This window comes from Hemitrygon akajei, unplaced genomic scaffold (assembly GCF_048418815.1).
Source record: "Hemitrygon akajei unplaced genomic scaffold, sHemAka1.3 Scf000099, whole genome shotgun sequence".
Classification (NCBI taxonomy): Eukaryota; Metazoa; Chordata; class Chondrichthyes; order Myliobatiformes; family Dasyatidae; genus Hemitrygon; species Hemitrygon akajei.
The window spans coordinates 8,220-23,814 of record NW_027331985.1 but is presented as its reverse complement, the minus strand read 5'-3'; the positions used below and the strand labels follow the sequence as shown (position 1 = coordinate 23,814).

The 15,595-nt window shown below is 45.5% G+C and overlaps 1 protein-coding gene across 3 annotated transcripts in view; it reads right to left on the bottom strand.

The window, feature by feature from the left end:
- Window positions 1–11,822, bottom strand: part of LOC140723060 (NACHT, LRR and PYD domains-containing protein 3-like) — a 133,325-nt gene extending 121,503 nt beyond the window's left edge. For all 3 annotated transcript variants that reach the window (XM_073037678.1, XM_073037680.1, XM_073037679.1), the window contains exon 1: window positions 11,677–11,822. The gene's annotated coding sequence lies outside the window, so the exon portion shown is untranslated. The remainder of the gene's footprint in view (window positions 1–11,676) is intronic.
- Window positions 11,823–15,595: the final 3,773 nt, after the last annotated feature.

Sequence of the window (15,595 nt, the reverse complement as noted above, 5' to 3'; positions counted from 1 at the left end):
GGATGAATAAAGTATCTATCTATCTATCTATCTATAACTTTCATGGTTAGTTTCTCCCCAGAGCAGTGAAAGTATGCTGTGCAAGAATGTTGGTCAGTTATCAAACTGGAACAACGTGACACTTACTGCTCTGGGAGAGAGAACAGTTAATTTACTGAATTAAAAATATATAGTTCAGTACAATATAGCAAGACATTTGGTAGAGTCCCCACCTGGGAGATTAGACAAGAAGGTTTGGCATTCAGAATGAGGTGGTAAATTGGTTTGGACATTGGTTTTGTGGGAGAAGCCAGTAAGTGGTGGAAGATGGTTTGACTCTCTGACTGGAGACCAGTGACTCGTGGGGTGCAGTGGGGGTCGGTGCTAGGTTCATTGTTGCTTATCATCTCGGTCAACGTTCTGGATGATTTTATTACTGCAATAGTTGTTTTTTGTTCAACAGTAGGTTATTTGCCGTGGTCCGTACTTATTAACTTAGTTTACAGTAACTCTGCAGTCAGAGCTTTTCTTGTGCACAGACCAGGCAGAAATTGGCCACTCAGCCCATCGAGCCTGTGAAATCACGGTGTTCGCTCCGAAATGCCGCCTGTCGCTTTCTGTAACTGGTCACCCCACCCCCACTGTTTGCTATGTATCGAGACCTTGAACAGAATCAACGTCTTTTTCTTTTAAAGGACGTTGAGGAAATCAGCTCGAAACACCAACAATAAACACAGTCACGAGAAAAACGACTACACTTGCTTTGGAATTGTAACCCCTGATTCAGGAACTGTTTTGAACCTTGACATGAATTGTGGAGAATCTCAACCGTGCAGACAGGATAATGCAAGAACACAAATACCACGACCGACAGAAGAGACAAAATAGTGCAAATAACTTCTTCTAATACACACAAAATGCCGGAAGAGGTCAGCAGGCCAGGCAGCATCTGGGAAAGGAGTCTTGCCGAAGGGTTTCGGCCCAAAATGTCATCTGTTCACTCTTTTCTCCAACATTTTGTGTGTGTTGCTCCAGCATCTGCAAATGTTCTCTTGTTTGCAAGTAACTTCTTGATCACTGATCCAAAACACAGGTAACGTGTCAACTGGAAGTAAAGATCAGAAATAAAGAACAGAAGCTGAATTCACCTTAATTCACTAAGAATGTTCAGCCTCCCTGTGGGTAGATTTTCAAGTCGTTTCCTTCTAGTTTTACACCAGACCATCAGACGAGGGTCATTTAGTAACTATGGGGGAGGGGCCGGTGTTGCTGCTCTGTGAGACTCACAGTGCAATTTTCTATGTGCAAGCTGCTGCCTGTCTGCAGGGCAAATTCTGACACGCAGACATTCCTCGGTGCAGGGAGCGGCTTCTCTGCTGAAAACGAACAAACTACTTCAACATTTCGCGCTCACCTTCAACTGTGAACAAAGCTAATTTAACACTGAATTTAAATATTTCTGTAACAGGAGAAAACATTAAAACACCGACGATATAGAAAAGAAAGTTCACCAGTGTCTGCAATCTGAATGTCTACTTATTACAATTGCTATTAGACTTTGAGAGTTTCCAGTAGTTTATTTTACTTCAAGCACCCAATATCTGTAGTTTTAATATATATATATATATTTGCGACTTAATTAAATGAATTGATCTGTGGCATAGTCCACGAGGATGTTCCGAATGCCAATATCTTACAGTAGCTCTGTATTCTCAATAGTTTTTCCTGTGTATGTGAGTGAGTGTGTGTCAGGGAGGGCGAAGAGGGAGAGAGACTCTTTCACTGCCCTGTGGGGACATTTCGCATATCACTGCAGAAAGGTTTTTCTACAGCGTCTCAGTAGAAACCAACTGGAGAATGTTTGTAGTTGAAGGTAATTGTTTCTTTTAATCCATTTGGTCAATAATTAATTTGTTAATTTGAAGATTTCAGAGTTCCCTTCGCCCACTGACTTCCCTCCCGAGCCCGACAAAAGCCAAAACCCATTGTAAATGCTCCCTGGTTCTGAAGAATCGGAGACAACACTTACTGTGATGTTGAAACCGGACTGAGTTCAGTGAGGTGCCGGGTGAGCGGTGTGCTCACCATACACAGAGATGTCAGTCTGAGCCACTACACCCGAGGTTATTTGGTTATATAGTGTCTGTCGCTCATTACAAAACACTCGCTATTCTTCCCGCGCTGTCCTCCCACTTGCCCCCCTCCCCGCTGCGCTCTTCTCCCACCCCCAGTCCACTTTTCCTCCCACCCTCTCCTTCCCCACCTACCCCGAGCTCTCTCTCCCTCCCCTCCCATGCTCCACTCATCCCATGCTCAACTCCCCTTCCTCTTTCCCCACACCCTTCCCCACTCTCTCATGCCTTCATCCCTCTCCATCTCTCCTTCTTTTTCCTGCCCAGCTAACGCCTCTCTATCCCTGTCTAATAATGTAGACTGTCATCTAAACGGGAGAATGTTCAAACATCAGAGGTGCAGAGGGAATCAGGTGTACTCAGGTCTGACTCCTGGAAGGTTAATTTATAGGTTGAGTCTGTGATAAAGAAGGCAAGTGCAATGTTGTCATTTATTTCAAGGGGAATAGAATATAAAAGCAAGGAGAAAATTCTGAGTCTTTATGAGACATTATTCAGGCCATATTTCAAGTGTCATCAACAGTTTTGGGCCCAATATCTCAGAAACCATGTGTTGTCATCGTTGAGTGACCGCAGGAGGTTCATGAGGATGATTCCAGCAATGAAAGGGTTCACATATGAGGAGCATGTGGCAGCTTTGGGTCTGTACTCACTGGAATTTAGAAAAATGCTGGGGAATCTCATTGACACCTACTGACTGTTAAAAGGACAGGCTGGGGTGAATGTGGAGAGGATGCGTCCTGTGGTGAAGGTATCCAAATCTGGGGGTTGCAGCCTTAAAATTGAGGGGCGACCGTTTAGAAAAGATTAAAGAAGGATTTGTTTTAGCCAGAGAGTAGTGAATCTGTCACAGACTGTAGTGGAGGACAATCCGTGGGTGTATTTAAGGCAAAAGTTGATTGTCTCCTGATCATTCAGAACATTAAAGGATATGGTGAGAAGGCAGATGTATAGGGTTGAGTGGGATCGGGGATCAGCCATGATGGAATGTCGGAGCTGAATCGATAGGCTGAATTCCGCTCCTGTGTCTCATGGTCCGGTGACTGTCACAGACTGAGTTTTTATGGAATCATGAAAAGAATGTTTTAGAAACAAATATAGACAATGTGAGTCCAAAGGAAAAAATTATAAAATTCCAGAAACTCGCAGCAAGCAGAGCATCATCTGTAATTGGTAATGTTGTGGTTTCAAAATCATCGGTAGTGTTCTTTATATCAGTTTTCACATTCATTGACCCTCCCTGCAGCAGAAATAGTCAAACAGGCTAATAATGTGAATGTTTTAACACCCGAATGAGAGTTGGATATGGTTTTAGCAGAATGGCCTAAAGTTCTGCTTTAAGAAGAACTGCCTGTAGTTCTGTGGAATGTGCGGGGCCAGACAGCTGCTTACTTCAGACCCCAAGCTCAGAATCTCACAGAAAAACATTTTCCCAGTACTCTTTCAAATTTATTTACTTGTCTTCTATAGATAGATGACCAAAACTGCAGTCAATACTCCAAATTCGAACTCACCAATGTCTTTTACAACCTCAAAACAACATCCCATCTCCAGGATTCAGTACATTAATTTACACAGGCAATCTGGAAAAGGCTCTTTTTTATGACCCAATCTACCTGTGATGCTACTTTCAATGAATTATGGACCTGTATGCCCAGATCCCTTTATTCCACCACACTCTTTAGTGCGCAATCGTTTACTGTGTAAGTCCTACATAGTGCAACACTTTGCACTTGTCTACATTAAATTCCATCTGCCATTTTCAGCTCAGAATTTGCAGCTGTGCCAGATCCCACTGTAATCTGCCTCTCTGCTAACTACACCCCTGATATTGCTGACATATGCAAATGTGCTTATCAAGTTAAACACGATATCATAGATGACAAACAGCAACGGCCCAACTACCATTTCTGTGGCCCTCCACTGGTCATAAACTCCCAATCAGGGAGACAACCATCTATCATCACTGTCGGCCTTCACCCAAAACACCACTGTCTACTCTAATTTACTTCCTTACATTGAACTTGGAGCAAATGAATTTTCTTTACCAAACCCCCACACCGGATAGTTAAATGCCTTGCAAAAGTTCATGTAGCCAACGTCCACTGCATTGACTTTACTTACTTCCCTTGTAACATTCCCCCTAACCTCATCGAAAAAAACTCTGTCATTGCCAAGCACAGAGGAAGTCATGCTGATCATGCCAAATCAGTCCTGTCTTTTCAAATAGTTATATAATGTGGTGCTTTCAATACCATTCACACTACTGGTGTCAGAATCTGCTGAACAGATCCTGACCCGGATCTGGGCTGTACCATCCAAATAACCGAACCTAGCTTGCACTACCTTACTTTCCCTTTTCTATTTTTTAATTATGATTTATAATTTCAATTTTTATTATACTTAATTCGATTTGTACTTTAGATAGATAGATAGATACTTTATTCATCCCCATGGGGAAATTCAACCTTTTTTCCAATGTCCCATACACTTGTTGTAGCAAAACCTAATTACATACAATACTTAACTCAGTAAGAATATGATATGCATCTAAATCACTAACTCAAAAAGCATTAATAATAGCTTTAAAAAGTTCTTAAGTCCTGGCAGTTGAATTGTAAAGCCTAATGGCATTGGGGAGTATTGACCTCTTCATCCTGTCTGAGGAGCATTGCATCGATAGTAACCTGTCGCTGAAACTGCTTCTCTGTCTCTGGATGGTGCTATGTAGAGGATGTTCAGGGTTTTCCATAATTGACCGTAGCCTACTCAGCGCCCTTCGCTCAGCCACCGATGTTAAACTCTCCAGTACTTTGCCCACGACAGAGCCCGCCTTCCTTACCAGCTTATTAAGACGTGAGGCGTCCCTCTTCTTAATGCTTCCTCCCCAACACGCCACCACAAAGAAGAGGGCACTCTCCACAACTGACCTATAGAACATCTTCAGCATCTCACTGCAGACATTGAATGACGCCAACCTTCTAAGGAAGTACAGTCGACTCTGTGCCTTCCTGCACAAGGCATCTGTGTTGGCAGTCCAGTCTAGCTTCTCGTCTAACTGTACTCCCAGATACTTGTAGGTCTTAACCTGCTCCACACATTCTCCATTAATGATCACTGGCTCCATATGAGGCCTAGATCTCCTAAAGTCCACCAGCATCTCCTTGGTCTTGGTGATATTGAGACGCAGGTAGTTTGAGTTGCACCATATCACAAAGTCCTGTATCAGTTTCCTATACTCCTCCTCCTGTCCATTCCTTACACACCCCACTATGGCCGTGTCATCAGCGAACTTCTGCACATGGCAAGACTCCGAGTTATATTGGAAGTGCGAAGCACAGAATCAAATATCGCTGTAACGATTGTACGCTCGTATTAATTGTTTGGTGACAATAAAGTATTAAGTATTAAGAATCACTGGCCTATAGTTTTCTGGTTTAATTTTTCAGCATTTCTTAAACAGAACAACGTTAGCTATCCTCCAACCCTCCATTACCTCACATGTCAGCAAGTATAATTTAAATATACCTGCCACGACAACTCAGTCACCCCTCGCTCCTCACTGAACATCCAGCTCCGCTCCTTCCTCACGGCCTATCTCACTCATCCCTCTCCCACAAATCCCCAGTCACTCACCCCTGCTTGCTTACAGCTGCTCTCGCTCACCCATCCTCCTCGCCCCCTCGTCCACACCTCTCCTTCCTCCACTCCCCCCCACTCCCGAAACCCCACTCACACTATCACTCCCGCTCTACTCCCTCATCCTCTCTACATATTACTCACTCCACTCTGTCCATCAACCTCTCCACCTTTCTCTCCTATTCCACCAACACTCTACTCTTCTCATTATCTCCCTCACTCCCTTTCTCACAGTCCTTCCCTCTCTCACCCTGTATCTCCTACCCCCTTTTACCATTTGTCACTCTTCTTTCCCTTCCCACCTCTCTCTCCCCTTTCTACCCATCTTTCAAACCCCTCACTCACCCACTCTCTCACCCTCCGCCCTCCCTGTCCCTTTCTCTCTAATTATATCTCCTCCTGCTGTCTACCCATTCTGCCCCAAGGTCTACCACCCCATCTACCTACTCCACTGACTCACCCTCATGTTAGCTGCTCCCTGTCCACCTTGTAGACCTTCGCCCTGACAGTTTCCCTTCTCCCTACTCAACCTCTCTCTCTCCACCTCATTCCACCCCTCACCTTTACCCTTACATCAACAATATTTCTAGGGTTATTGGCAACTTTGACTGAGAAAGATGCATGGTTCATACACTGTGTAATGTCTTTATATTAAGGAATGTCACAGTTGGGAATGTCATGGATCCATTTTTTTTAAAAAAATGTATTGGGGGAAAAAAGTTTAAAAATAACTGCAGATAATGTGAGTCTGAAGTAAAAATAATTAAATACTGCAAACTCACAGCTGTAATTGGTAACATAGCTGGTTCGAGCCCATCAGCAGTGTCGTTTACGACATGCTACAGGTTCATTGCAAACTATTAACAGCTTAGCATATTTGCATATGCAGAAATAGTTAAATAGAATACTGAAGTGACTTTGTTTACAGGATTGAGAGTGAAATGTCGAACCAGTTTCAGCAGAAATGCCGCTCCCTATTCTGAGGAATGTGCAGGCAGCTGCTTAAACACAAACCCTGAGCTCCAAGTCTCACAGAAAAGCAACCTGCACCTTCCAAATCAATCAATGATATTGCCTCTTCCCCTTTCCTTTCCAGTTCCTCTGAAGGATCTCGGCCCAAAACGCTCCCTTTGTATTCAGTTCCATACACACTGCCCGGACCTGCTGCGTTACTCCAGCATTTTGTCTTTCCCTGGTTACGAAAGATCCGCAACTGGGAGCGTGTGGGCAGTTTGACATCATATCAAAACATATCCATGCTGTTGAATATTCTTGGGGAATTAAGGTGTGAATCATTCAAGTCTGATATTAATTTTGGATTTTTACTCAATCAAACCTTTGTCTGTGATCAAGCAGTCAGAGTCATAGTTAGAGAGTCATATCAAAACAGAACACAGTACAGGCGCTTTGTCTCAGTCATTTAAACCACCTGTTCCCACCCACCTGCACAGTAGCCATATTCACCCATCCATATTCTCAAAGGCGAAATCATGCTCGCATGTACCACTTCTGTTCAACATTCTCTCAACCCTCTGATTGAAGACTTATCCACTCATGTCCCCATAAAACTTTTCATCTTTCACCCACAATGCATGATCTCTGGTTGTCGTTCCACCCAACTTCAGTGGAAAAGGCCTGCTTGCATTTACCTATCTCTACCCATCTTCATGTTCCACTGCTCTATCAAGTCTCCTCTCAATTTTTAGCATTTCAAGGATTAAAGTCCAAAGCCATTCATCCTTTCCTTATCACCCAGGTCCTCCGGAAACATCCTTGAAATTTTTCCCAGTACTCTTTCAAACTTACTTCCATCTTTCCTGTGGGTAGGTGACCAAAACTACACACAATACTCCAAATTCGGACTCACCAATGTCTTATACAACTTCAAAATAACATCCCATCTCCTGCAGTGAATAATTTAATTGATGAAGGTCACTATGCCAAAAGCATTTATTAACCACCCTATCTACCTGTGGCGCTGCTTTCAATGAATTATGGACCTCTATTCCCAGATCCTTTTGTTCCACCGCAACGTTAGTGCTCTGCTGTTTACTGTGTAAGACCTACCATAGCACAACACTTCGCACTTGCCTGCATTAAATTCCATCTGCCATTTTCAGCTCAGTATTTCCAGCTGTTCCAGATCCCTGTAACCTATGATAGATAATTTGCCTCTCTGTCAACTACACACCTAACCTTGGTGTCACATGTAAATGTGCTTATCAAGTTAAAAACATTACCATCCCAATCATTGATATAGATGACAAACAGCAACGGACCCAACGATTAATGGAGACAATCATCTACCATCACAGTCCACCTTCTAATAGAGACAATCATCTACCATCACAGTCCACCTTCTAATGGAGACAATCATCTACCATCACAGTCCACCTTCTCCCAAAACGCCATTGTCTACTCCAATTTACTTCCTTACGTTGAACGTGATGCAAATGAATTTTCTTGACCAACCTCCCATGCGGGATTGTTAAATGCTTGCAAAAGACCATGTAAACAGCATTCGCTTCATTGCCTTTATCTACTTTCCTGGTAACATACCCCATAACCTCATCAAAAAAAATTGTGTGCATTGCCAGGAGTAAACAAAGTCATGCTGACTGTTCCAAGTCAGTCTTGTCTTTTCAAATACTTATATATGCAGTGTTTCTAATACTGATGTCGGAAGCACTGGTCTATAGTTTGCTGGTTTATTTTTTTAAGCCTTTCTTCAACAGCAGGTCTATATAACCCATGTTAGTATGGGGAGCGGGATTTTACACCATATTCCAGGTACAATCTCAACAAAACGCAAGTAATTGTTAATGTCATTTCACTCTTACACCCAATGACTACAATGTACATTTCACCTCCCTCTCTACCCACTGCACTTAAACTCTCCATTTTAACACACTCAGGATTTCAGTTTCTCCTACAGAAGTGGGTGATCTCACATTTCCCACACTGGACTCCAGTGACTTGTTGTTCCCACTCACTCCTTTTGCCTCCATTACCCCAAAACTTCTCAACAAGAGACACAGAACATAGAACAGTACAGTACAGTACAGTGCTCAGTCTATTCAATTAATGAAATGGCCAACTAAACTAATCCCATCTGCCAGAGCAATGTCCATATCCTTCCATTTTCCTCACATTCATGTGCTGATCTAAATATCTCTTAAAAGTCCCAATGTATCTGCCACTACCATCACCCCAGGCAGCACAGACTGGATGGAGGTTGAAGATGATTGTTGATATACATCATTGAGATGATGGGATACAGACTGGATAGAGATTGAACAAGATGGTTGATATATATCATTGAGCTGGTGGGATACAGACTGGACAGAGGTTGAACAAGATGGTTGATATATATCATTGAAGTGGTGGGATACAGACTGGACAGAGGTTGAACAAGATGGTTGATATATATCATTAAGGTGGTGGGATACAGACTGGACAGAGATTGAAAAAGATGGTTGATATATATCATTGAGGTGGTGGGATACAGGCTGGACAGAGGTTGAACAAGATGTTGATATATATCATTGAGGTGGTGGGATACAGACTGGACAGAGGTTGAACAAGTTGGTTGATATATATCATTGAGGTGGTGGGATACAGACTGGACAGAGATTGAACAAGATGGTTGATATATATCATTGAGGTGGTGGGATACAGACTGGACAGAGGTTGAACAAGATGGTTGATAAATATCATTGAGGTGGTGGGATACAGGCTGGACAGAGGTTGAAAAAGATGTTGATATATATCATTGAGGTGGTGGGATACAGGCTGGACAGAGGTTGAACAAGATGGTTGATATATATCATTGAGGTGGTAGGATACAGGCTGGACAGGTTGAACAAGATGGGCGGGGAATGAGAAGATGGAATCAGCTGGGAGAAGGGATCAAGGACATCACTGATGGTCCTCAGGAGGAGGGGTTGGTCAACAGCAGGCCCCTACATTTCTAATGAGCAGCACTGTTTACTGTTCTTGTGTTAAAATGCTTTTGTGGGATTATGATGGGATGTTCCAGTTCATTTATTGTTACCTTTTAGCTTGGATTATAGTTACTTGCTTGTGTATTTCTGGGTCACACTAACTGTAACCAGGGTGTGTGATGGTCGCCTCCCGTCTGTATGAGACTGGTTGGGTTCACTCTCGGGGTCGTGCTGGCCGGTCTATTTTGTGTTTATCACGATAAAACTGTTATTGAGTTTAATGAGCTGCCTCATCTGTCGTTATGGACCAAATGCTCACCACAATACTACTGTATAAAAGATCTGAAAATAACAAAGCTAGAAGAAACCATAAGAACTTTGGAATATACGCTTTGCCCATCACCAAATTTTATCAATGCATCATAAAAAGTTTCCCATCCGGATACCCCACACAGTGGTCCGGTGATTGCTTTGCCCATGGCTGCAAGGAACTGCAGAGTTACAGACACAGATCAGCTCATCACAGAAACCAGTCTCCCCTACGTGAACTCCTCCTGACTTCCCGCTCCCTCGGTAAAATCAAAGATCCCCACAACCTGGGACATTCTCCTTTCTACAATTAGGGAGAAGATACATATCACCAGGCTTAAAAGCGGCTTATCTGAAGTGAAAAAAGTGTTTGAGACGTTCCAGGAAGCGAGGCGAAGTCGACAGTTCGGGGAGTTAACGGGACTCACCGGTCAATATCAGATCTACCGAACAAGAGAAAACATACTGGTGCTGCAAATCCACGTCAGCACAAAACGGTGACTGGACTCCGCCGGCCAAAAATTACTGCATTCCGCCGACTGTGAACACGAGCAATGCGATTACTGCACGCGGAGGGTGATTACTGCGTCAGAGCGGAGGGTCTCCCCAGGGAGCAAATTCCAGTGACCGACCCAGCAGACTCGGTGAGGAACAACATACACGCCCCTCATATCTCCATTAACCTACCCCCTCTCACCTCAAATGAATGGCCTCTTATCTTAGAAATTTCAACCCTGGGAAAAATATATCGTCTATCCACTCTATCCCTCTCGTAATCGTATAAATGTCCATCCAGTCTCACCCCAGCCTGCGCCGCTCTAGAGAAAACAACACAAGTTTGTCCAGCCTCTCGTTATAGCTCATGCCCTCTAATCCAGGCAATATCCTGGTAAACCTCTTCTGCGCCCGCTCCAAAGCCCCGACATCCTTCCGAGAATGGGGGCGACCAGAACTGTATGAAACACTCCAGATGTGGTCTAACTAGTTTTACAAAACTGCAGCACAACTTCCCGACTTTTGAACTCAATGTCTCGACTAATAAAGACAACCATGCCATTTGCCTTCTTAACCACCCGATCAATCTGTGCAGTCTCTTTCAGGGAGCGATGAACTTGGAGTCTAAAATCCCTCTGATCATCGACACTGTTCAGGGTTTTGCATTTAACAGTGTACTGTCTCATACATTCGACCTACCGAGCTGCCAAGATGATCATCACTAATCAAATCTCACTGAGATTTCTCAGGTCCTGTTGAATTTATTGCCAAGTGCACAAGTACGGGAAGGTACAGGTACAGAGAAACACTGACTTGTGGCAGCATCACAGGCAAGTACATTCAGATAACACACGGAACACAAATTATACAATTCTCTGTCAGTAACAAGATAGAAACATGTTTTACTTCATCCTGCTAATAGGACCAGAACAACAGGGGCTGAACGCCGGCTCATCTCAGACGGTTCGGTGTGAAGGTCTCACAGCCCGGACCGACCCCGGCAGATTCTGTGAAGGAAGCGAGGCGAGGCCGCCAGTTCGGGAAAGTTCATCCCCTCCCCCTTCAGGTTTCACCGATCACCTTGTGTTTCTCTCTCCCTCCCCACCCCCACCTTTTATTCTCCAGTTCTTTTGTTTGAATTCGGGACCTCCCCGCTCCGGACCTGCTTCAATACTCACCGAAAGGAAACTGTTGTCGTCGCCCCGCAGAGAATAATCCGTCCCTGGCTCCCCGCCCCAGGGGGCGAGGGTGAGAACCCCCTCCCGATCCCGATCTCGATCCCACGGCCGACCCGCTTCAACAAAGAACGAAAAACAACACCGCCCTTCCCGTACTGAGCATGCGCGATGTCGTCAGCGCGTCAACAGATAAGTGGGCGGGGCCTCGGAAACGCAGCTGCAGATCCACAAATCTGCCTGTTCAGGTAGACTCATTGTCTCAGATTGCTCCTGCCCCACCGAACTCATTTCTGCATACCTTGACACTGTTTTATCCCCCCTTGTTCAATCCCTTCCCACCTATGTTCGTGACACTTCTCATGCTTTGGATATTTTCAATGATTTTAAGTTTCCTCGCCCCCATCGCCTTATTTTCTCCATGGACGTCCAGTCCCTCTATACCTCCATCCCCCACCTGGACGGTCTCAAAGCTCTCCGCTTCTTTTTGGATTCCAGACCTAAACAATTCCCCTCTACCACCACTCTCCTCCGTCCAGCGGAATTAGTTCTTACTCTCAATAATTTCTCTTTTGGCTCCTCCCACTTCTTCCAAACCAAGGGTGTAGCCATGGGCACCCGCATGGGTCCCAGTTATACCTGACCTTCTGTTGGCTTTGTGGAACAGTCCATGTTCCAAGTCTATACGGGTATCCGTCCCCCTCTTTTCCTTCGCTACATCGATGACTGACTGCATTGGCGTTGCCTCCTGCACGCATGCTGAGCTCGTTGACTTCATTAACTTTGCCTCCAACTTTCACCCTGCCCTCAAATTTACCTGGTCTATTTCCGAGACCTCCCTCCCCTTTCTTGATCTTTCTGTCTCCATCTCTGGAGACGGCCTATCTACTGATATCTACTACAAGCTTACATACTCTCACAGCTACCTGGACTATTCCTCTTCCCACCCTGTCTCTTGCAAAAATGCTATCCCCTTCTCGAAATTCCTCCGTCTCCGCCGCATCTGCTCTCAGGATGAGGCTTTTCATTCCAGGACGAAGGAGATGTCTTCCTTTCTTAAACAAAGGGGCTCTGACGGTGGTGTCGGAAAAGAGGATGCTGTCCAAGTTGCATGCCATCTTGGACAATGTCTCCCATCCACTCCATAATGTATTGGTTAGACACAGAAGTACATTCAGCTAGAGACTCATTCCACCGAGATGTAACATTGAGCGTCAGAGGAAGTCATTCCTACCTGTGGCCATCAAACTTTACAACTCCTCCCTTGGAGTGTCAGACACCCTGAGCCAATAGGCGGGCCCTGGACTTATTTCCACTTGGCATGATTAACTTATTATTATTTAATTATTTGTGGTTTTATATTGCTATATTTTTTCACCATTCTTGGTGTGGCTGTAACGAAACCCAATTTCCCTTGGGATCAATAAAGTATGTCTATCTGTCTGACTGTCATCACCTCTGCTCTGAAATGCATCTCTCGCATTTCCCACACATCTGCCCTCACCCCATTTGCCCACCAACCCACTCGGGATAGGGTTCCCCTTGTCCTCACCTACCACCCCACCAGCTTCCGCCAACGTATAATTCTCCGTAACTTCCGTCACGTCCGACGGGATCCCACTACCAAGCACATCTATCCCTCCACCTTCCCTTTCTGCTTTCCGCAGGGATCGCTCCCTATGCGACTCCCTTGTCCCCCCATCCCTTCCCACCAATCTCCCTCCTCGCACTTATCCTTGTAAGGAGAACAACTGCTACACCTGCCCGTACTCTTCCTCCCTCACCACCATTCAGGGCCCCAGAAAGTCCTTCCAGGTGAGGCGACACTTCACCTGTGAGTCAGCTGGTGTGGTATACTGCGTCCGGTGCTCCTGGTGTGGCCTTTGGTGAGACCCGACGCAGACTGGGAGACCATTTCACAGAACACCTACGCTCTGTCTGCCAAGGAAAGCAGGATCTCCCAGTGGCCACACATTTTAATTCCACGTCCCATTCCCATTCTGTTATGTCGATCCATGGCCTCCTCTACTGTCAAGATGAAGTCACACTCAGGTTGGAGGAACAATAACATATACTGGCTGGGTAGCCTCCAACCTGATGGCATGAACATTGACTTCTCTAACTTCTGTTAATGCCCCTCCTCCCCTTCTTACCCCATCCCTGATATATATAGTTTTTTTTCCACCCTTTTTTTCTCTCTTTCTGCCCATCACTCTGCCTGTTCTCCATCTCCCTCTGGTGCTCCCCTCCCCCTTTCTTTCTCCCGAGGCCTCCCGTCCCATGATCCTTTCCCTTCTCCAGCTCTGTATCCCTTTTGCCAATCACCTTTCCAGCTCTTGGCTTCTCCCCACCCCCTCCGGTCTTCTTCTATCATTTCGCATTTCACCCTCCCCTCGTACTTTCAAATCTCTTACTATCTTTCCTCTCCGTTAGTCCTGACGAAGGGTCTCGGTCTGAAACATCGACAGTGCTTCTCTCTATAGATGCTGCCTGGCCTGCTGTGTTCCACCAGCATTTTGTGTGTGTTATCTGCAGATGCTGCGGATCCGCGGTAAAACGGGATCACGTGACGGGTGGAGGGTCTTTCACGTGACCCCGTGACTCCAGTCCTCGCCCCTCACACGCTGCCCGACCTCCCCACAGCATTTCCCATATTACTCCATATTTAGACCGTGTACATGTTTAACATTTTCCCTCCGTATATTCCCGTCCCATCCCTCCACCTCCCTGGGTTAGGGGCTACGGGTTCGAATCCCATTCCGGTCCGACTAACATTTTAGATCCAAACCAGAATTGTGCAGGTTTGATGTAAATCAGTCTATGTTTATAAACACTAATTTTTATTCACATTCCTCCGGCCTCACTGAACAGGAACACAGAAACATCAAGTGAGAAACAGCAGGAGGTGGCCATTCAGCCCCTCTAACTATCAACAAGATGGCGGCTGCTCTCCCATCTCAGACACACGTTTCTGTCCGATCCTAATTTCCTCCATCCCTTCGGTCTCCACACATCTACCAGCCTCTTTTTTATGTGAAGAAGATCACTGAGTCTTCACCGCCCTCTGTGGTGGGGAATTACAGACATTCACCACCCTCGGAGTGGAGACATTTCCCCTCATCTCAGTCCCAGACAGTCAACCCCTTTTCAGAGACTGGAATCCCTGGTTCAACCGGTAATGATGTTGTGCATTTCAACGCGTTCACCTCTCAGTCCTCGATTCTCTAAATGAAATGGTTATCATATTTGATCTTTCTCCATATGATGACCCCACCACTCCAGGGATCAATCTGGTGAATCTTCATTGCACTCTCTATAACAAACACTCTCTAACCTCTTTGTTAATCCTCTATGGAATTAATTTCCAGCTTCTACAGCCCCGTGTTGCCCCAAACACTCACCTCCCACCCCTGTCACTATTTCCACCTTCCCACCTCCCCCTCACCTGGATCCACCTCTCACTCCCCAGCTCTTGCCCCATCCCCACCCCTCACCTCTTTTCTCTGACTATTTCCCGTCCACTCTCAGTCCAGAGGGAGGGTCTCGGCCCGAAATGTTGACGGTCCATTTCCCTCCACAGATGCTGCCCGACCCTCTGGCAGTTTGTTTTTTGGTCTGTATAACCCATGTTAGTTTGGGGAGCGGGATTTTACACCATATTCCAGGTACAATCTCAACAAAGCACAAATAATTGTCACTTTGCCCGGACCACTGGCCCCGCTTGCAGGGCAACAGTCTGCCGGTGTTTGCCCCCAATGTGGTGAATCCCTCTGCTCGGCACCACCGTGGGCTCAGACATTTCCACAGATGAGCCCCTCCTGTCCCCACCGGGACAAACATCCTGTCCGCCCCCTCTCTCACCATCTTTACCCTTTCAATAAAATCCCCCTCTCCCTCCCTCCCCGGGGAACCGGCATCAAAC